Source organism: Opisthocomus hoazin, chromosome 2 (genome assembly GCF_030867145.1).
Source record: "Opisthocomus hoazin isolate bOpiHoa1 chromosome 2, bOpiHoa1.hap1, whole genome shotgun sequence".
NCBI classification, from domain to species: domain Eukaryota; kingdom Metazoa; phylum Chordata; class Aves; order Opisthocomiformes; family Opisthocomidae; genus Opisthocomus; species Opisthocomus hoazin.
The window spans coordinates 114,124,218-114,145,562 of record NC_134415.1 but is presented as its reverse complement, the minus strand read 5'-3'; positions in this window follow the sequence as shown (position 1 = coordinate 114,145,562).

Genomic DNA, 21,345 nt, shown 5'->3' with positions numbered 1-21,345 from the left:
TAATTATAGGGTAAGAGCAATTATCTCAGCTACTGTAAGGAGGTAATTTAATTAGATGATTCAGGGAAAAGCAATTTAGTTTGGCTTTTTTTAAATTTATTTTTTTTTTTAAATCAACCTGTTAACTCTGGACTAGCAAGAGAGAGCAGAAAGAATACAAAGCAAAGATTGTCTGTAACAGGTAAGCGTCGTCTTCTCTGTGATGACTGGTTTTGAGGCAGGCTGAAGCTGGCAAGCTGAGAAAATTGGAAAGAGAAGGAGAATTCAGAGAAGAGATAGTGTTGTTCCCAGTCATATTCTTGTTTGAATTCCAAATGTCTGCAGATCATGGATTTAGTTTGGCCTATTATACATCTAACTTTCAAATCTGGATTGAGCTCCAAGTCACTGCTGAATTTATGCTTCACTGAAGAAAAGAAAAGAGATTAGATCCAGATCACTGATCACCAGAGTGTTTGCTGCAGTGAAAGTCCAGGTGTGTTTACTTAATTCCTTAGTTTATTAATCTTTACCTACTTCTTATAAATAATCTGCTCTTAAAAGGTGGTCAGATACCATAATTATGAGAACAATAAGACACTCTAGACTAAAGTTTTCTGAGTGATTGTCTGTAATAAAGCAGTTTCTCTGCAAAGCCCACATGTCTGCTTCATAGATGGCCTCAGGCCCCTGTAAACAATAGAGCGTTTTCTATTGAAAAATTTTGATAAATGCGCAGAATAGTCTGAGAGAAATGTCTAGTGTTGTCAATGGCACACTGAGCCAAAAGTTTTGCCAAACATTAAATCAGATTGGTTTTTTCTCCCTAGGAAATCTCTTTGATTCCACCTGCCATTTCTGTTTTGATGTTTTTGTTTAGTACCATAGTATGAAAATGTCCCCAACAGGCTTCTGACGCTAAGAATGGTAGGTGACTTAACAGAGCTCTATTTTTTGCCTTAAGTATCTTGTCTCCTTATTTCCTATATTGAACACTCCAGTATGGAGTTTCCTCCAAATTAGAACAGCAAGTGTGTGCAGTGGCTGCTGTGGGGCTGGCCTGGCAACTTGCTGGGAGTGCCAAGCAGCAGTGCCTATGGAGGGTGCCTCCATGGAAAGGACAGGGAATTCAAGGGCTAGGAGTCGGGAATGAAGTGCTGCAGATGCAGGGACCATTCCTTTCTTTTATCCTTGCAGAGGTTCTCTGAGAACTTCAGGTGATGGTAGATGACTGCGCTACTCTGCTCACACACTGTAAATAACCACTTTCTAACAGAGGGGCTGTTTTAATATACTAGTTTATCAGATACATATAAAAGAATAGTAATTGGATAGCTTAATAAAGAACAATGGTATAATAGTATAATAGTTTAATGAATAGCAGTATTTTTACTACAAATAGATGTAACTATGTAAACAGTCTGTATGAGTAAAATCATGGTAGTTATGGGGAGTTCACTGTTAGCATTATCTAATTACAAAGGATGCAAAAGTACTAATCTGGGTAGAGACAAAGGTATCTATGATATTTTGAATAAAATAGGAGGTATGGTCTTGAACAGGAGGTTCTTGGTGTCATTCACATCCCTGCACAGATTTGCTCTCTGACCTTCCCTAGTCATCGAGGTAAAGATTTTCCAATGCAGATGAAGTGCTTATGTCCATGATTTACCATTTAATAGAGATGGCTTAATTTTCATAGTGTCTGTGTCTCCCCCACCTCCTAATTCCAGTGCAAATCACGATTATGTGCAACCAACACGAATTCGTCAGCTGCGACTGTAATTACCCTTCATCCTTCCCACTCAGTGCAACTGATGTTAGTGGTGTTCTCCGGATTTACTGAGCAGAATTTCACTCTTGGTTGAGCTCTTCAGGCTAATATTTTCAAAGGCAGCTATAGGGAGTTAATGTCCAAACCTTACTGAAAATCAGTGGGATATCAGTGGTTTATTCCCTTGGATTCCTTTGGAAAAAAAAGGGTCTAGATTTGCTGACTTTGATTGTTCAAATATACGGTGGAATTTATTTCCACCCCGCAGGAAATTTTTATCAGGTCTTACTCAGAGCCCAGAGCTGAAATATCCAGATTGGCGATGTTGTATCAATGATGGTAGTATAACTATGATGTGATTTACTTCCAATCAAGAAATGAAACACTGCTTATTAGCCTAACTACAGATTTCTGTACTATGCTAATACACTTCCACCCAGCAGTGGGAGGAAATTTTTTCCGTTACCTGTTATATTTCTGTTACAAAGGAATGAACTTTCATATTTCTCTAGAGCTGGGAGTACCCCTATTCTACATGGAACTCCTCAGTTTTTAGGGCTGATTTAAGATGAAAGGATTGGCAGGGGAAGAACTAAAAGCCCTATCTCTCTGTTTTCATTAGCACAGGGCTGGTGTGGTGCATGATCCGGAACACCAGATGATGACTGCAGTAAAGGTTGCTGCTGCTCAGTCAGCATCGTGGGCAGGGATAGTAGCTCTCTGTTAACTGTCTATGGGTAGTTTCCTCCTCATTCTTCACCTGAATGGAGGGAAATTTTTTCCCCATCCCAGAGGGATCTCTAATTCAAAGGTTGAATTTGATGGCCATTAGGGATCAGCTAAATCACACTGTCCTGCCTATACTTCCATTTGTGGAAGTGTACATACAAACTGCTGTCACAGTGTGGTTTATGCAGGGTAACTTGTCAGCCTGTTTATACGCTCGTGCACCATGGTAATGTGAGGTGATTCAAGGTAGAGAAGTTTCAAGGAGACAAGGCAATCCTTGTATTTGAGATCTCTAAAAGAAGAAAAGTTTTCTTTGCATTGCTTTAAATATAATATGTGCTTTTTACAGTGTGAATAACATTCTTTAATATCTATATTTGGTTTAGCAACTACAATAAATCTGACTCTGGAACATAAGCCTAGAGAGCGTCTGTTTCTTTTTGTTGGAAGCATTAACCATGATAGTTCTGTTTCTTTCATAGGATATTTTTCAGCTTTCTTTGCAAAACTTTTCGTTTCCTATGAAGGGTTTTGTCTATGTTTGCATCTATCACTGGAGCTTGTACAAACTTAGAAGTACTTTCGCAATACGCCAGCAGTCATTTTCCTTTCAGTTTTGTCCATTTCTAGAAGAAAGAAAGAAAGTTGGCCTGCTATGGGGCTCCAATACAGTATGTTTCCTCTTGTCATACTGATCCAGCAGGCAAAGATCACAGAATTTTTTCCCCTCAGATGGCCATAAACCATTTGACATTAGAAGTTTTCAGGTAACTGTCACTAAACCAACATACAAGGAGCATGATTTATCACAGTGAATAGAGCTGGCTCAAAAATATTCATAAGTCGGTGAACATTTAAATCTCAATCTAAAAATGTTGCAGGTAAGAAAAAAAGAAGAGCATTTAATAGAAGCTTCAGGCTGTAATCTCTCTCGGTTTTACAGACATGCTAGCATATGGATTCACATGTGTCTGCCATGTGGTAGAGTTTGTACCTCTCAGAATCCAAAGCAAATAATATTTTAAGCTTTCTTTTTTAGGGGAAGAAAGGGACAAAACATTCACATACTAATAGCTCATACAACTGAAGGGGAAAAAGCTCAGCCTACTTGATCTGTGTAAACAGAGAGTGATATCAAAAGCTCCAACCTGGGATGTTTAAATGGACCCCAACATACCAGTACTGGAGTAAGAGAGGTGAGGCCAGCTAACACTTGTACGTAAAGCCTCCAGGGCAGGAGGTCTGGAAAGAGGTGAGAGTTGAAAGGCAGTGGGCTGCTACACCAGCCAGCGGAAGGCAGGTGCCTGGAAGGGCCCATCCCTCCGAAGGGGAGCTGGGCACCGGAAGGCATGCTGCACCAGCTGGAGAGGACGGCCACACCCCCATGCAGAGTCATCCTAAGCATCCTCTCTGAGACTGTGCAGGGCTGAGCTCCATTAACTAAGGGCAGAGACTAGCTGGCAAATCCCAGTCTGATACATACATAAATATAGCAGTCAGCTCAGAGCAGGTGGACTCTTTGGCTTTCAGGCGGGACGGGCCTGAAGGGTCTGAATGCAGGATTGCTTGTCCTTTATTAATAATTTATTTAGATCTATTTTTTGTAATGATTTATTATTTAAGTGTTGCTTGTGTATATCAGAAGAAGAAAACAAAATACCACATACACTTCAGTGTGTTCTTACAACACAGCAGATACAGAAAATGCACCTCATTTAATTACTGTCCACTATTCAAAATACTCCAGACAGTATATTAGTTCCAAAACAAATTACCCTTAGGGATTTTTTTAGATTATAATATCCAGGGTGTTCCTATATATACAGCAGAAGGGTTATTAAAAATAAATCAGATTCTTAATAATGGAATCATTCCCTTGAGTACAAGAGCTGAATGGCATTTGCTAGTTGAAGGACAAAACTTTCTGTCAAAGTGGAGATTCCAAAACTTCTAATCAATGCCAGTGAGACCCCGTCCTTCTCCTTCCCCACAGGAGACAGACACTATTTAGCTGCCGGGAGGCAGACAGGAGGTGTATTTGAAACCACACTAACTGCTAGTGCGAAGGTGTGATAGCTGACAACCCCACCAGACCACTCCGACTGCATGACAGCTGCCTGCAGTCAGCCGCACGCTGGTAGGTATAGATAGATGCATTCTCCCGGCGGCACCCTGCAGACAGCCGCATTCTTCATGTCTTGTGCTATAGTCAGCTCACTTTCAGTGGCTTATATTGTAATCAACGACATTCTTATATTAATATGCTGTAGCCCTTCCTCCTCAGGGCTGTGTTGCCCTGCCAAAGTCACTTGCTGTAGTCAATCAGACAGACACTGCCTGATAGGTGTATAAAGGAGGCAGAATTTTTTACCAGGAGAGAAGAACATATGCCATGGGCTGCTGTGGCATTATAACCCCACGCTATTACCAGATCTCTGTCCTTTAAAGTATAATAAAGAATCATATGGCGTAACCATATGCTGGCTTCCATAGGATTTCACTGAAGTCATTTTACTATCAAAGACTATGCTGCCTATTCCCAGGGGCCTCTTCTCCATCTGATAAGCCGGAGAGTCACACTGGATTTGTTGTTTGTCCCTAAGGCATAGCTCCCTTATTCACCTGCATACTGGTGGCTGTGTAGATGTTGCCTAATGGGCAGCTGAGGCCTCTTAAAGTTTCTCAGGACATTTACATTAACCTCCTTCCCCTCTATTCTGCACCCTGTTCCCCAGATCTTATTATAATTACAGAAACTGTCACTGAAAAACAGAAGAAAACGGACCATTGCTTTTTCTAAGTAAAACTGAGTGCAAGGCCATAAGGGGGAAGAACTAGAAACTTCTCTGGCCTCCACCATCTTAATGAGCCTGTTAGCATGTAGAAATGCCTGGCTCTCAGTGTGCAGAGAGCTGACAAGCACGTATCATTCATTAGGTTGTGTTGCTTTATACAGCAAGACGTTGCCTACAGAAAGCTAAGAATTTAGGAAAAAAAGCAGTTCCTTTTTTTTTTCCCTTGTGGGTTTTTAAATTAGTGGTGGATTGCCTTTCAGGCTGGAAGAGATTTAGACAGGATATATCTTCCTGCATAACACTTCACCTACTCTAGAAGAACCCACAAAAGCCAAATGTCTACCAGGGGCAGCAATTACACTCTCAAGACACATCAGATATTTTTTGGGATGCTGCCCTTACACTGGTCTAATATAAGGGCAGTAGCAATGTGAGAGAATTGCTGGAACTAATATGGGTTCATTTGTCTGTTTCTAGTTCACCTCCCACTGATACAGTCAGCTACTACTGTTTTGTCAACCATCACTATTTTCACTCATGTTGCACTTAGGTCATTACTTGCTTCCTTCGAGATGTCAATAATAGTAAGTTGCAGGACCTCAGCTGTTCCCTACTGTGGACTACACTGTGCAACCCAACGAACTCATTTTGTTTACCTTTTTTTTTAAGACAAGAACCTAGTCTATATTTTAGTGCTTGTTTAGAATCAGATACATATTTTTATACCATATAAATTACCATATGCAACAATTACCATATATAACATAACATATATAACTATATATAACTGCATCCAGTTCTGGGCTCCCCAGTTCAAGAAAGATGAGGAGCTACTGGAGAGAGTCCAGAGCAGGGCTACGAAGCTGATGAGGGGACTGGAGCATCTCTCCTATGAGGAAGGGCTGAGGGAGCTGGGCTTGTTTAGCCTGAAGAAGAAAAGGCTGCGAGGGGACCTAATAAATGCTTCTAAATATCTTAAGGGTGGGTGTCAAGAGGATGGGGCCAAACTCTTCTCAGTGGTGCCTAGTTGCAGGACAAGGGGCAACAGGCACAAACTGAAGAACAAGAAGTTCCAGCTGAACACAAGGAAAAACTTCTTCACTTTGAGGGTGATGGAGCACTGGAACAGGCTGCGCAGAGGGATGGTGGAGCCTCCTTCTCTAGAGAAAGAGAATTCATCTGGATGTGGTCCTGTGCAGCCTGCTCTAGGTGACCCTACTTTGGCAGGGATGTTGGATTAGACAATCTCCAGAGGTTGCTTCCAACCCTTACCATTCTGTGATTCTGTATAATAAAATAATTACCATATATAAAAATTACTGCAACTAAAAGCTTATAGTTCTTTGAATCAGTAATGCATCTTTGGATCATCATTTGGTGTCAACTCTGGGTGACCCATAGTGTCACCTTTGGGACACTATGCCAGAAAAACTGTCTTATCTATATTATAACAATACAAGGCCATCATCAAGTATGGACATTGAAGGCTCCAAAGGCATTTTTCCAGGCGTAGAGGTGAAGTACCTGCATACTGCTCAAATTCCTGTGCAAATAACTGCGGTCTGCTTCTCCAACTCTTTCTGTAGCTTTGATAACAACTTTTATTGTTGTATGAGCTTTCTGAAGCTGTTGGTTAAGAATGGTTAAACAGTAGATGCATATAAATAAAGCAGAGCCCTGTGTAGTGCGTCACTTTTCAGAGAACCTGGAGATCCACTGGAGTTGAAAGGTGCTATCTAATTGCATCTCAATCAAGATGTCCCCTTATTCACACATAGTGTAGCTTCATTGCATTTACTGTTGCTGCACGTTGTGCAAACTGGAGTAGAATCTGGTTCATTAATTCTAATTCTGTTCTGGCTGGACAAAGAGACGATGCGCCTAGACAGAGTTGTTATTGCATATAAAAGAAGTGCTTTACATATTTTCAAAGTATCATTAAGATGCTTATTTGGCCTGCAGTCTAGGAGCATCTCCGAACACAACTCCAATGACATTGCAGCTGTTGTGCTTGGGCATTAAAAAGGCAGTCTTTCCTTTCATTGTAATCATTTAAAAATTACCAGTCATGTGCGGACTCTGAGAGCCTGACCCTCAGACCATGTGAGTCAGGATGGGAATCAGGGCTTGTCTTTCCATTGAATTGTGCATGCATTGAATCACTGTGTGGATTTTGAGTGTGCAGCCACTGACACCAGATAGCGGACTGTTTACTGAAATAATGCTAAGTAGTTAACAACTAAGGACTGCGTTCATGATGGCAAGAACAGCATGGGTGGGAAAAGGGGCTTTTCAAGCACTTCCACTAGTTTAATGTCAGAATTCCTTCTCTCAAGTGAAATGAGGCAACTCTTCGGCGCTGTCAGCAGTAGGACAACCACCCCCACAGCCTTCTACTCTACAATAGCCCTTTGAATCTGCAGGAGCAACTTAATGGTTAATCTGTGATTCATTGCAATGTATGAGTGTGCCTGTGTTGGAGGGCTAACATCTCTCTTCCTGCAAACAGCAATGCTGTAAGAGTGTAATCTTACCTTATGTTACGCTTCAAACGGCGTTCCCTTTCACCACGCGCTGTATCTGTTGTTAAGCGTTGGCTCCTTCCACAAACTTGTCAGCCCTTTTTTTGTCATAGAGGGGGGTCCTATTCTGATATTGCTCCAAATCAGTGTTGCACAACTATAGAACATGGCTGAGAGCTGTGCTGCTCCTGGCAGTACAACCCTGTTTGCCGTAAAGCCCCGGGAAAGGGACTTCACGCTCTATCTTTGTGTACGGGCTTCTGCTTAAAGGATGTAGCGCAGTGCACAGTCATTGCTAAATTGTCAATAAGTTGCTCGGGTTTTATTTTGGCTGACACTGTCTTCACTGGATTTTGTCTTGTTGGCCTATATAATGAATCATATTATTTATAATTTATAAACATATAAATTATAAACAAATACATATACATATTTTACAGAAAAACATATTAGAGGAAGGCAATTGATAGGACTTTAGTTTGTGCAGCACCTCACATCAGATGGCAGAACTGTAACAACAGCCTAGTAATAATAGACAGTAAATCCTCAGGTTTATGCAGTAGGAGCAGTATCCTTGTACCACATTGCCACCTGTCATAGGATCATAGGAAAATTCAGGTTTGAAGTGACCTTAGAAAGTCTTTTAGTCCAACCTCTGCTTTGCAATTTTCTTTGCCACGTACTACAGAAAGTACATTCACAATGGCAGAGTGAATCTGAAGTAGTTTCAGCATCTGTTTGCAGTGGTGAGGTTTTGTCTCCCATAGTAATGCTTGGCAGTAGGTTAACAGGCAGTGGGTTAGTTCGGCAGGAATTAGTGGTCTTTAAAAGAGCCACAGCACACACACATCTCTGCAAACGACTGAACATCCAGAGGACAGTCTGGATATAAACATGTGCACAGAAGCCTATCAGTAATATGGAAAAAGAGTCTGGAATTATTCTAGGACAAGTTCATAACAAAAATAAGCAATATTTTAGGAAGTGAATGACAACACATACTAAACATTCCCTTTCTAACCTGCCTTCATGCAGCTGAATTTTCTTCTGAGATATGCATCTGTCTGAAAGAATTATTTTAGTTCTGTCTCAAATATTTAATGTGATCAATAGGAGTGAGAAAATACTCTTCGCTGTGGGAACAGAAATGTAAGCATCATGAAGAAAGAATTGTAGTGAATGTTACTGTAAGAAAAACTGACCTTTCAGTTTTTTAGTTTGTCATAGAAAAAAGGTTTATTAAGCCTCACAGAACAGTGCTTTAAGTCCACAAATACTTCATATGTCAGTATGATCACACTGCTGTGCTAAGTGGTTCAAAGGATTTCCGTTCATGTCTATTACATGCACAGCGGTTTTTCTCTTTCTTCTTCTTCATCAGTTTTCAATTGAAGCAACGCCTGTAGGATCTTTGTTAGACCACCCAAGAACACTGGAAAACAGGTCAGTCCTGGGCATTGAGATCCACAGCTAGGCTGGTTGCTTTAATGCTATAATTTTGTCTTCTACTGCCAGAGTCATCCAGGAACAAGGCAGTGAACTGAGGGATCTAACCTCACATCTGCTGAGGAGCTCATCTATGGTCTTCACTTTGATGTTTGGTTCTATCTCTTTTGGATAGAGTACATGCACTTAAAATTTAGTATGCTTGAATCTGGTAGCATTCAGCTTGAGTCAGATCTTCAGTACTGAGGATAAAGGATATAAGACTTAAAGAAATGAGAGGAATATAAGTTTCCCAGAAAGTGACCAGCATGGGCAGGCACTACATACGTCATGTTCATAGTTTCTGAGCTCTGTAATGCCTCACCTTGAACTGTAGTAATTTGTTCCAGACAATCAACTACTCTTTCTCTCTTTGTTTTTCTTCCTACAGATAATAGTACCATGTTCGGCACACAATTGGAATCTGAAGGGTACTGAGATGAGGAGAAGCATTATATTTTAGCCACACTGTACTTGAAGGAATTAGCCTTGTTTCAGTTTCAAAGATCCTACTGCTTTGTACAAACTTGGTCTTCTCTCACCTTATCATTGAAAGTGACCCTTCTTAAAGAAATATGAGCCTGAGACTATTAATAGGGGTGTTTTTATCAAAGGAAAGAACCCTATAGCATCTTGTTTATGAAATTAACAACGCTTTTGTGGCTCACCTTTTTGGACTTTTGTCGTTGGAAAATGTTATCAGAAGCAAGCTAGAATGTATGAAGCGGAGAGCTGTATAATTAATTCTCTGGGCTGCATGCAAGTACTATAATGTTAGTGTCATGTGTCCGTGACAGGATGAGCAGGTTGAACTGCGCTAACTGTTGCTAATGGGGAAAAAGATAGCTAGACACATTGCCTGTCCCCCTGCAAAATCCTCCCATGGTTCTCTTCCATTATAACAAAGGTGACAACTGCTGCTTCCAGGGAACTACTTAACATTTGGCTGCCTAGATGCAGTATTGGTCTTTCTGGAGACAACAAAAGACTTTCTTCTGTAACTAAAAATTATTTCCATGTGCAAGTAATATCTGATTGAGGACATATGTCTGCAGAGGTCTGTTGTTTTTTGTCTGGTGTGCCTGCTTACTGATTTAAAGTCAGATTCTGCAACCTTACATCAACGCAAGCCCATTGTCTCCAGAGACTGAGAACAGAGTTTGGCTCTGGCACCAGAGAGGTCTACCACAAACCATGTAATTCCAGTATATGTATGATGTGCGACTTGTAACCTTGTTCTCTGCAAAGTAAGTGATTTGTACATCTCTTACGGAGACACAATAAAGAATTCCAGCACTGCAGCTGAAATTCCTTCTATTTTAAATTGCCGTCCTACATTTACAAACAACTGAGTTTCTCTTTCCCGCTTCTGTATAAACAAAGATTGGGGTATAAATAACCTTGAATACTTTGTAGATTGAGTTTGTGGTGGGATGAGTGAAAGGTCAGAAAGAGGCTGAGAGAAAGCACTATCCAAATAGGATAAAGAACATCTAACACAAAAGCTGTATTGTTAAAAAAAAAGGAAAAATCCCATTCTGCATTGGTGTAAACAACTCTTACCTGAAGAAGGGAGTGATATGTGAATTCCAAACCTGGGTTGCAGATTTAGAGGCTTTCCAGCTAGGAACTAATTTTTAAAATATCAGTCTGTGATGCGTTTTTCAATCCAGTTTTAAAGAGTTTGAAACCCAAATTCTAAGTAACATTTTCTTTTGTATTCTAAACATCAGTGATGTTTATTAGGAATGGGATCAGATTTTGGCAATTCAATCTTATTTTATTTGTGGAGCTTCAAAGAGTAGCACCACTCTTTCTTCAGCACAGATGCCAGAGTCTAGGGATTTCCTAAAATTGCTAGTAGAATATCATCCTGGAAGTAATTTATCTTTTTTTTAAAGGAGCAAGGGCACAAGAAAGAGGAAAAAGGCATAAGATGTCTTCCTGATTTGCGCAACATCCACACACCATGCAGAAATTGTTTGCCACTTCAGTTCTATTGCTGTTTTCTTATTTTTTTAAGGCAAATTTGTCATTGTATTACAAAAAAAAGCTGATATGTAATAATAATTGCTGTAATATTACCAACTGTGTTCTTTGAGTAGATTTTTAAATTCTCTTGTACATCTTTCTCCTTAGTTGAAGTAATAGTAAAGAAAGAGGGAGGATATTATTTTTACATTACCGTTAATTTAAAGCTGGGAAGCATCATTAAGGGAAGTTTAGTTTTGTCTGCAGTAGAAAGTACTATACATGCTGTGCACAAAAGTGTGAGACATACAGCTTATTATGCATAGACAAGAACCAGAAGCAAATCAGAAATGGATAAGAAAAATGGCTTTACTGTGTCATTTGTAGTGCCTGCAGTTTAAGGATAGACCTTTTTTTCTTGAAAATAGGACACAAACCAAATAATATCTGCAAAACTTGTCAATATTTTAATGAAGTTTCATGTTTTATGCATGCATTTTGCAGAAGCTAGAAGAATCCCATACAGGATATTGAATCCCAGTGTTTCCACCTGATCAGACTAATACTACCTCTCCTTAAAGCCTGGCTTACTGTATACCTTGAAGTAGCTTTTACTTCTATGTGTAACCTACTTACCCACTCCTTTCCCCCTTGCATTGTTAGGGTGCATTGTAGTCTTGCTTTCATTTGAAAAAATGAAGCTCTTTGAGCTGAAGAGGCCTCAGCACTTCTCAGGTGCTCAACTTCTTGCACAACCAGCCTGGGGGTGCCTCCTGTAGTATGTGCAGCTCAGGAGCCAAGGCCCTGGGAACAGCTGTCCCCTCATGAATCGTTCATAGGGGTGAGCTGTGATAATGAACGATCAGCTGCAAACAACGCATAACATTAAGAGAAAATAAATGCATTTCATTCTAATTTCATTTTTTTCCCCCAGAGGTGGGGCAGAGCCCCAGGTGCCTCCACAGCAGGAGAACTTCAGCGATGGAGGAACCTTGAAGTCCTGGCCACTGCTTTGTGGTGACCCCACAGGTCTTCTCAAGACCTTTCCCAACAGGAGAAGGTGAAATAGCAGTGATGACACAGTAAGAGTTTCAGTGCAGACTAGGAAGCAGAAACATTTGTTCATGCCTTTAACTTCTATGTATTTCCAGATTTTGGAAAATGCATGAAAAATTAAATGGGTGACTATTTTTTGGCTGGCTGGGGAATGCCGAGTCACATGCTGTTGTTTCTGCTCTTTGACTGGCTGCCTTCTATAGCTAATCAACACTGTGTCATTTTGAAATTCACATCTGGGAACTCTTTGAGCTAAATATGCGCTTTTCATAAGCTCTGGCAACTGTAAAGCTCCGGCAACTGTAAGGCTCCAAATGCTTGAATATTCAAGGAAAATAAACACACATGCTAAGAACATGACAAAATAGAAATCTGTGTCAAGTTTGAAAGAACACTCTAGGATATCCTCTGCCCTCTGCTCCCTGCTTTCCACTCAGCTGTGCTCAGTCCCAGGAGTAGATGGCAGAAACATGTGTCCCTTATGTAAGATGTGCTCGCAATGCCCGTGACCTTTTGGCACCAGTTCAGAATGCAGTGAACTGGATTGTGCCAGTTTAAATATATCTGGTCATTTTTCAGTACACTGCTCAGCTGTCTACCTTTCAGAGCCCTAGCTGGCACCTCAGTAAACTCAATATGCATTTCTGTGTTTGCTAATGCTACTGGGTTCTCTAGTGGGAAACTAGGTATTATTATGTTGAGAGCATGGAACTGGGAACCGAAAGATCCAGAGTCACTGTTGGTGGCCGCTATGATTTCCTGCAAACTTCTGGAGACATTCTTCTGGCTTTTAGTATTTAGAGAAGATTTACAGACCCCCAGTCTAATGAAGCACACTTCTAATTTTGAGCATGTGAGTAGTCACATAGCATTTAGAGGACTGAGGCTTTGATCTCCTCAGAGTTCAGCTTCCTGTGTGTATTTCACAGGATCGAGAGATATTGAAGCACAACAAAGTTTGGAGACTATTAGGCAGAGTAATAAATCATGGGTGAAAATGACATGCTTCGAATTTTTAAAACAAATCTGCAGACTTTGATATGGTTTGCTATTACTTGCACCAGAAACAAGAAGGTCCTTCTGAATGAAAGAAAGGTTCTTAAGTCCTGCTGCTGTCTACTTCAGACTAATTCCTCCTTTTGACTAGTGGACTCCATGAAAGCATCATGTCTCTGCTTATATCCATTTTCTCTCTTTTGACTTTATCGCAGAGTGACTGTATGGAGACATGCAAAACGGCTGCAACAAGAATGGTCTTTAGTGATGCAACTTAGACAGCTATAGACAGGCATAAAGGTCACTGCCTGCAAAATTTCTCTGTCCTGTGAGACAGATTCAAATTCCAGCCTGCTCTGAGCATCTCCAGTTTTGATCTTTCAGTGTCGCTGAAAGGCTAATAAATATGATTCTTTAATAATAAGCATAAAGTACAAGACAAACATGGTATCAATGGAAATGGTTAAGCCTACACTCCTTGCTATAGCCGAATCAAAGTCACCATCATGCCTTGACTCCGTGGCAGAACACAGTCTGCAGTAAAGCTGAATAACTTGATTTCTAGCTGTGGATTCTATGGATCCTCCTTGCATACCGCAAAAAGGCCAAAGCAGAAGGGAGAAAGGAAAGATTAGACAGAGCAGTGCCAGTTATTTGGGAATGTCATTGTTTATCCGCATTTAGGAAGAAAGGGACGCCATTTGGCCGCATGGGGTGCTACCACATTGGTTCCAGCTAATGATCGTTGTCTGAATTGAGCTGTAAGAAGAACTGCCCATTGACCAGCTTTGATCGCTGTCCTCAACACGTGCTAATGTTTAGAGGGCAGATCACAGCTGCTTGCACAGGGTTCCCATTATCCTTTGCTGGGTATTGATTCTCCCTGTGGGATGTTTCTTTCCTAGCTGTGTTAATTTTCAGACCACATATTTGCATTGGTCTGTGCTGAGAGGGGTAGGCAGTGGTGCTTTGGCTATGTTTAATGGCCTTACCCCCTTCCCTTTCACACCCCTCCCCAATCCCTCGAGTCTTCAGAGACCACATCTGTTGGGATCCAAGTTTCCTCTAATTATGGAGCACGTTAGGTGACAGACTCTAAGAAGAATATCATTACTACTTTTGTAATTGCTTCAGGTGCACTCAAAAATTAATCAGAAAGTACACAATGGGTGTTTTGTTTTGGTGTGGGTTTTATTTCTAATCCTTTCTAAGCCTGAAGAATTGCTGCCTGCATGTAGAGCTCACACAAGTGTTACATGGAAGGGATAGGAAAGTATTTCATGAGGTTGCCAGGGCAGGGACTGTTGTGTCCCTTCAGTACTATGTTGGCGCTGCACACAATTGATTAACTGATGGACCTCATTTACCATCAAACCAGAGTTTTAGTATAGTACATTCACATTTCATTGGTATAAATATTATTCAGGGTTGAGTGGATATACGGATTTGTCTACTGGTAGGTGTCTGCACAGTGCCTAGAGCTGTGTTGGGATCTTGCAGAGTCTTCGTACTCCACAAAGCTACCTATAAGAGTGGTGTCCTAGCTCCCTACTGTAATAGGTCAAAGAAGCCTAAAACAGAATTTTTGCAGAGAAGGGAGCTGTAGTGGATAACAGCAAAAATACTCAGCAACAGAGGATTTTGCTTATTTTGGCACATATAATCACCTCAGTGCAAATACTGCCCCCTCATATGAAGAAATGCTATTAATTTTGTCTGTGTAACATGGAAATGGAACAACTAATTAAGGTTCTCTGAACAAATTATACCTTTGCACTGATGAATGGATCCCAGTTTCCAATCCTTCTTTAAGGTATCTTCATTTATGTGGTCTGTGTAGAAAGAAGAGAGTACATCTGAACCTAGTTAGCCCTAGTAGCTGGGTTGTGGTGTTTCTACAACCAATAGCAACAAAAAGATGAATGTAATTATCTTCAGCGCCCCAGTTTAAATGACTAGGTAGTCATGTGTAGCTGAATACCCTTTAGCATGGCACCAACACTCGGATTAAATCTTCTGGAATAATTTCCCAATGGAGGAGTCAGCATACGTAGCATTATTATAAAAATCACACTCCTTCAAGCATCAGGGTATCAAAGTAGTTACCTCACCCTGGAATTACAAAGGCCCAGAGATCATGTTCTAACACTAGGAATTTTCTCAGTTTTCTAGAATGTTTCATATACTGTATGTGCATGGCTTTGGAATGGTGAAGTCTACAGACATGAATGTTGGAGTGTCCTTTTTAACCTTGGCGTGTTTACAGTGCACGTTTCAAAAATGAAGCATGAGTGGGCAGATTGAAAAAAGATGTAAAAATACACAAGGTACATTTGGAAAAAACAAGTAGGCAATTTCAGCAGCATCTGAACAGCAGGCAGAGGATGCGTTCCTCTTTTCATTTTTTCACTGCTGAAGTTGCTTTACCTTTAATGTACAAAGGTTTCTGCTCATCCTGACTTTCCGAGGACTGCAATTGCTTCTGTGGCTGCTGGGGTGAGTGGCTTGTGCTACAGTGCATGCAGGATTTAAAGAGACGGTTTAATCCTCAGTTGCAGCACATCAGCTCGTTTAAGCAGCCGTAGTGATGCAAGTGTGGACAAGGGTGCAAGTAATCTCATTAATTGATAACTGCTGTATGCTTTTGGAGAGTGCAGACTTAAGCTACTTCTGAAATGAAAAAAGTCAGCTGTTTAAGATCAGCTGGGACTTCTAATTCAAAAAGTAAAAGAAAAAAAAAAAGAAAATCCCAGCCCAACAGAGAGCCTGAGTCTGCTCTTGCTTAAGCTTGGATAACTCAAGAGAAATGAAACACAAATTAGTGCAATGAAGCCAGTGTAAAAGCAGTAAAAACAAGATCAGAATCTGTGCCCAAGAGAGACAGCATATGTGAATTTTATAGGAAGAAGGTGAGTGGGAAGAGCAATGTTAGTAAGGAACGGATAAAGACCAGGAATACTTATTAACTGCTTCTTGCAATGTTCTTCCACCTTCCTGGGATCAGGAATGTTAAGAATTATCCCATTATTTGTCATACTTTGAACAGTTGTTTCCCAGCTTGTTAAAAAGGAAACATCCCAGTTTTTCCCAGGAAAACATTTCAGTTATCTTTACTGTGTTTTCTTTGTGGACCTGATTCTTCTCTGGAAGGGTACAGATCTGGAGCCACTCATTTGGGACCTACAGCATTGCATTGACATAAAGGAAGCAAAAGGGGAGAAATCTGGGCCCTCTGCCTGGAAAGGAAACTCATGAGTTAAAACAAATTACTGGGGGGGGGGATTAAAAGCACAAAAAATAAATTAGATATTCGAGACTTAAAAGAGGCAGGTGAAGCTGAGAGACAGGGCTTTATTGAAGTGGGTGGTGAGATAGTGTGCTGTGTAAGACAGGAGTCTGCTGAAAGAGAAGAAAATAATTAAATTCAAATAGAAGGCTAATTAAAAAATAAGAAGGAGAAAAGAATATCTTAAAAATGAAAAAAGGAAATAGAAGGCAATATGAAATAAGAAAATGTAAGTACTGAGAGGTAAGAGATGAAGAAAAATATCTTTATCTAAAGCAATTGTACAAAATAAAAAGCAGCAGCAATTTTATAAAAGTCTTTACCTTTGGATTGACAGACACCCTAAAAGATCTCCAAGAAAAGCAATTCAATTCAAATTTGACTCTAGTTAATTAAGACACCAAAGCAGATTACTGATTTGGACACCAATTCAATGCAGTTGTAGTGGAGTTGTCAATCAGTACAACTGCAATTCAAATTAGATACCAATAACAAAAAAAATATATAGAACTTGATCTTGCTTCTGCTGAAGTTATTCACAAAACTCTTATTGACCTCAATGGGACAGGAAGAAACCATCCTAAAGAAAAGCCCGTTATTGGGAAAGAGAGCAAAGGACAAAGGTTAAAGTTAAAGAGATCATTTGGGCTGCAAGCCACAATGTGAAGATGGAAAGTGAGAGCTTCCTTCATAACGGGTCTTTGCTGGTTCCTGTTCTATTCTGCCACGCTGCCTCTAGGTCAAGAAGAAAGCTGAGGATAGGGCTGTATTTTCACAGAATTATAAAATATCCTGAGTTGGATGGGATCCACAAGGATCATTGAGTTTTATTCTTGACTATACACGGGGCAAAATAAAAGTTAAATTGGGTATCTAAGAGCATTGTCCAAATGTTACTTGAACATCCAACAGGCCTGGGGGCACGACCACTTCCCTGGGGATCTTGTTCCAGTGCTTAACTACCCTCTCAGGGAAGATCTTTTTCCTAATATCCAGTCTGATCTTCCCCTCATGCAGCTTTAAGACATCCTCTCATTCCCTGTCACTGGACACCAGGCAGAAGAGATCAGCACCTCACTCTCCACTCTTGTCTTCAGGAGGTTGTAAACAGCATTGAGGTGACCTCTCAGTCTCCTCTTCTCTAAGCTGAACACACACAGTACCCTCAGCTGCTCCTCATAAGTCATGCCCTATTGTCCTTTCACCATCTTTGTTGCCTCTAGGCACATTCTAAAATTTTAATATCCTTCTTACATTTTGGAACCCCAAACTGCACGCAGTACTCGAGGTGCGGCTACACTAATGCTGAGTATAGTGGACAATTACATCTTCCCATCAGCTAGCTATACTGTGCCTAATGCACCCCAAGTATACGTCTGGCCCTTTTGGCTGCACATTGTTGACTCAGGTTGAGTTTGTCATCAACCGAAATCCCTAGAACCTCATCTTCAGGGCTGCAGTCCAGCCTCTTGTTCCCCAATCTGCATGTACATCAATTTCATAGAATCATAGAATAGAATCATTGAATCATTAAGGTTAGAAGATACCTCTAAGATCATCAAATCTAACCTCAACCCAACACCACCGTGCCTACTAAATCATGTCCTGAAGTGCCATGTCTACACGGTTTTTGAACACCTCCAGGGATGGGGACTCCACCACTGCCCTGGGCAGTCTATTCCAATGACTGACCACTCTTTCAGTAAATAAATTTTTCCTAATATCCAATCTAATCCTCCTCTGACACAACTTGAGGCCATTTCCTCTCGTCCTATTGCTAGTTACTTGGGAGAAGAGACCAACACCTGCCTCACTACAACCTCCTTTCAGGTAGTTGTAGAGAGCAATAAAGTCCCCCCTCAGCCTCCTCTTCTCCAGACTGAATAGCCCCAATTTCTTTCTTCTCTTCAAGGCAAACAGCATGGATGGAGTAGGAAGGAAAATGTGCCTTCTTCCTTCAGCTCAGCACACACATGGAAGAGGCATTGACAACACTTCAGAGAAGCAATGCTGAGCAGAATACTTCCTGGAGCTACTTCAAAGATGGTGCAGCTTAGTCACCACCCATTGTTTCATGCTTTTCCTGAAGATGCAATTCAACCCCTAAACATTAAAAGGATGAAGTCTTGCAAATCCTTGAGCATGCAAGTTATAATCCATGGACTAAACCAGAAGTATTCACCTATAAAACATATCATATACTTATGTCCCTGCTGGTCGCAGAAGTAATGGGTCTGGAAAGCAGCCTCTAGCCAGGATGCTGCTCAGGGCTCAGGCCACTAGAGGAATTTGTTGTATGCAGATCATACCTTCTGTGTGTGCATCAGTTCCACCTTGGGGAATTAAGTTGCTCTCTTTCTTCTTCAGAGAAGGCTGTGAGAACAAACCTGTGACATTTTAGGATAAATTGATAAAGGAAGCCATTCCAACCAATGGCACAGCAACACAGTAAAGGTCTGTAAGTGTCTTTTGGACAAATCTTGTTCTTGTGCAGACGGACATAACACGGGCTATGTCTCAGAACTTCCTACCTATTAGTCATTAGATGCAGCTGCAGAGCTTGGGTCTTTGGTCCCTGCTAGCCAGGGGAAGCAGGGGCACACTGTATGGTTCAGGCATGGAGGTGTGGGAGAGGGCATGCTGATTGGGGGTGTGGGGTGTACAGGTGTAATTCAAGACGGTATATAACCCAGTGAGTTTAACAGCCCTGCTTAATGACATCGTTACCATACTACACAAACTCCCAATGAAATTAATGGTATTTCACATAATAAAGTACTGTGCAAATACTCCGTTATGTAGAACAATAATGTGCCTTTAAAAAGTCATGAAAACATAAAATGAGTTTCTTCTCTGTAATTACATTTGAAGTGGGGGATCATAGGAATAAGAATTAAGAATTCTTTCCGGTCTGTTTTCCTTTTTTGCCTGTCATACATAGTTTCGTGGTTTTCTCCAGTGCAACACAGGACACCAAATATCTATGGTTTTTGTTTTCCTGTGTGTATGCCTGACTCGCAAATGCTGCTAGCAATGAAGTATTTTTTGTTGTTGACTGAACTGAAAAAACCCCACAAAATGAAACATTTGTGCTCATCCAAAACAACATTTGTTTTAGTTCTCTCCACTAAACAAAACACCAACTCTTTAGACTACCCAAATTTAAATATGATTTCCTAGAAATCACTATTGGCAAGTATGTGAGCATGCTGTTTTACATGGTAAGTATTCAGGAGGGCATGGATATATTTATTAGTACCTCCTCAGGGGATTTCTCTGAGAAGGTTTTCTGAACTCCTTTGGTCCTTTGCTCCTTACTTACTAGCACAAGATAAATGTGATAAATCCTGTATACATTTCTTTGCCTTTTTCTTATTCCTCTGGTATATCATTTACGTTGGAAACAGGTCCTCTGGCATCCTTTTTATTTCTTGTGCTGCTTTCTGAATAAAGCAGTGTTTCCACATGTTGAGCTGATCCATTAGCTATGTCAGGTCCTCCCCAGCACTTGAACATACATGTTTCTCTGTCCTGTGAGTTTTTTGACCCTTCTCCCTCACTGCTTTTATGTGTGTTCTTAAAATCCTTTTTGGGATTTTTCTATTCCTCTTTCTTCTTGGCAAACAGGTAGTTAAAGCTCATTCATCAGTCAACCTTTTGAACCAAATCTGGTCAAATCATAGTTGTTAGGATTACCAGTTCCTTAGGGTTCCTCATTTTGTGAGAACAGCTGAGAGGAATTCATAGAAATGTTTCACAGCTAAACAATTTTTCTTGTAACTTCATTGGTGACCAGAATTTGTCAGTTGTACTGGGGCAGATTCACCAGCTCATAGCAGGAGGCATCACTGCAACATTGTTCGTCACCTTCTCTGCAGATGTTTTTCTCAACAGAAAACTGAGAAATATAGTGTCTACAGAGAGAAGCTGATGTCAGAAGAATATCACAGAATATCACAGAATAGTAGGGGTTGGAAGGGACCTCTGTGGGTCATCTAGTCCAACCCCCCTGCCGAAGCAGGGTCACCTACAGCAGGCTGCACAGGACCTTGTCCAGGCGGGTCTTGAATATCTCCAGAGAAGAAGACTCCACAACCTCCCTGGGCAGCCTGTTCCAGTGCTCCATCACGCTCAGAGGGAAGAAGTTCTTCCTCATGTTCAGACGGAACTTCCTGTGCTTCAGTTTGTGCCCATTGCCCCTTGTCCTGTCACTGGGCACCACTGAAAAGAGTTTGGCCCCATCCTCCTGACACCCACCCTTCAGATATTTGTAGGCATTTATAAGGTCCCCTCACAGCCTTCTCTTCTTCAGGCTGAACAAGCCCAGCTCCCTCAGCCTCTCCTCGTAGGGGAGATGCTCCAGTCCCCTCACCATCCTTGTAGCCCTCCGCTGGACTCTCTCCAGTAGCTCTTCATCTTTCTTGAACTGGGGAGCCCAGAACTGGACACAGTACTCCAGATGAGGCCTCACCAGGGCAGTGTAGAGGTGAAGGAGAACCTCCCTCGACCTGATGGCCACACTCTTCTTGATGCACCCCAGGATCCCATTGGCTTTCTTGGCAGCCAGGGCACACTGCTGGCTCATGGTTAACCTGTCGTCCACCAGGACACCCAGGTCCCTCTCCGCAGAGCTGCTCTCCAGCAGGTCCACCCCAAGCCTGTACTGGTGCATGAGGTTGTTCCTCCCCAGGTGCAGGACCCTGCACTTGCCCTTGTTGAACCTCATCAGGTTCCTCTCTGCCCAACTTTCCA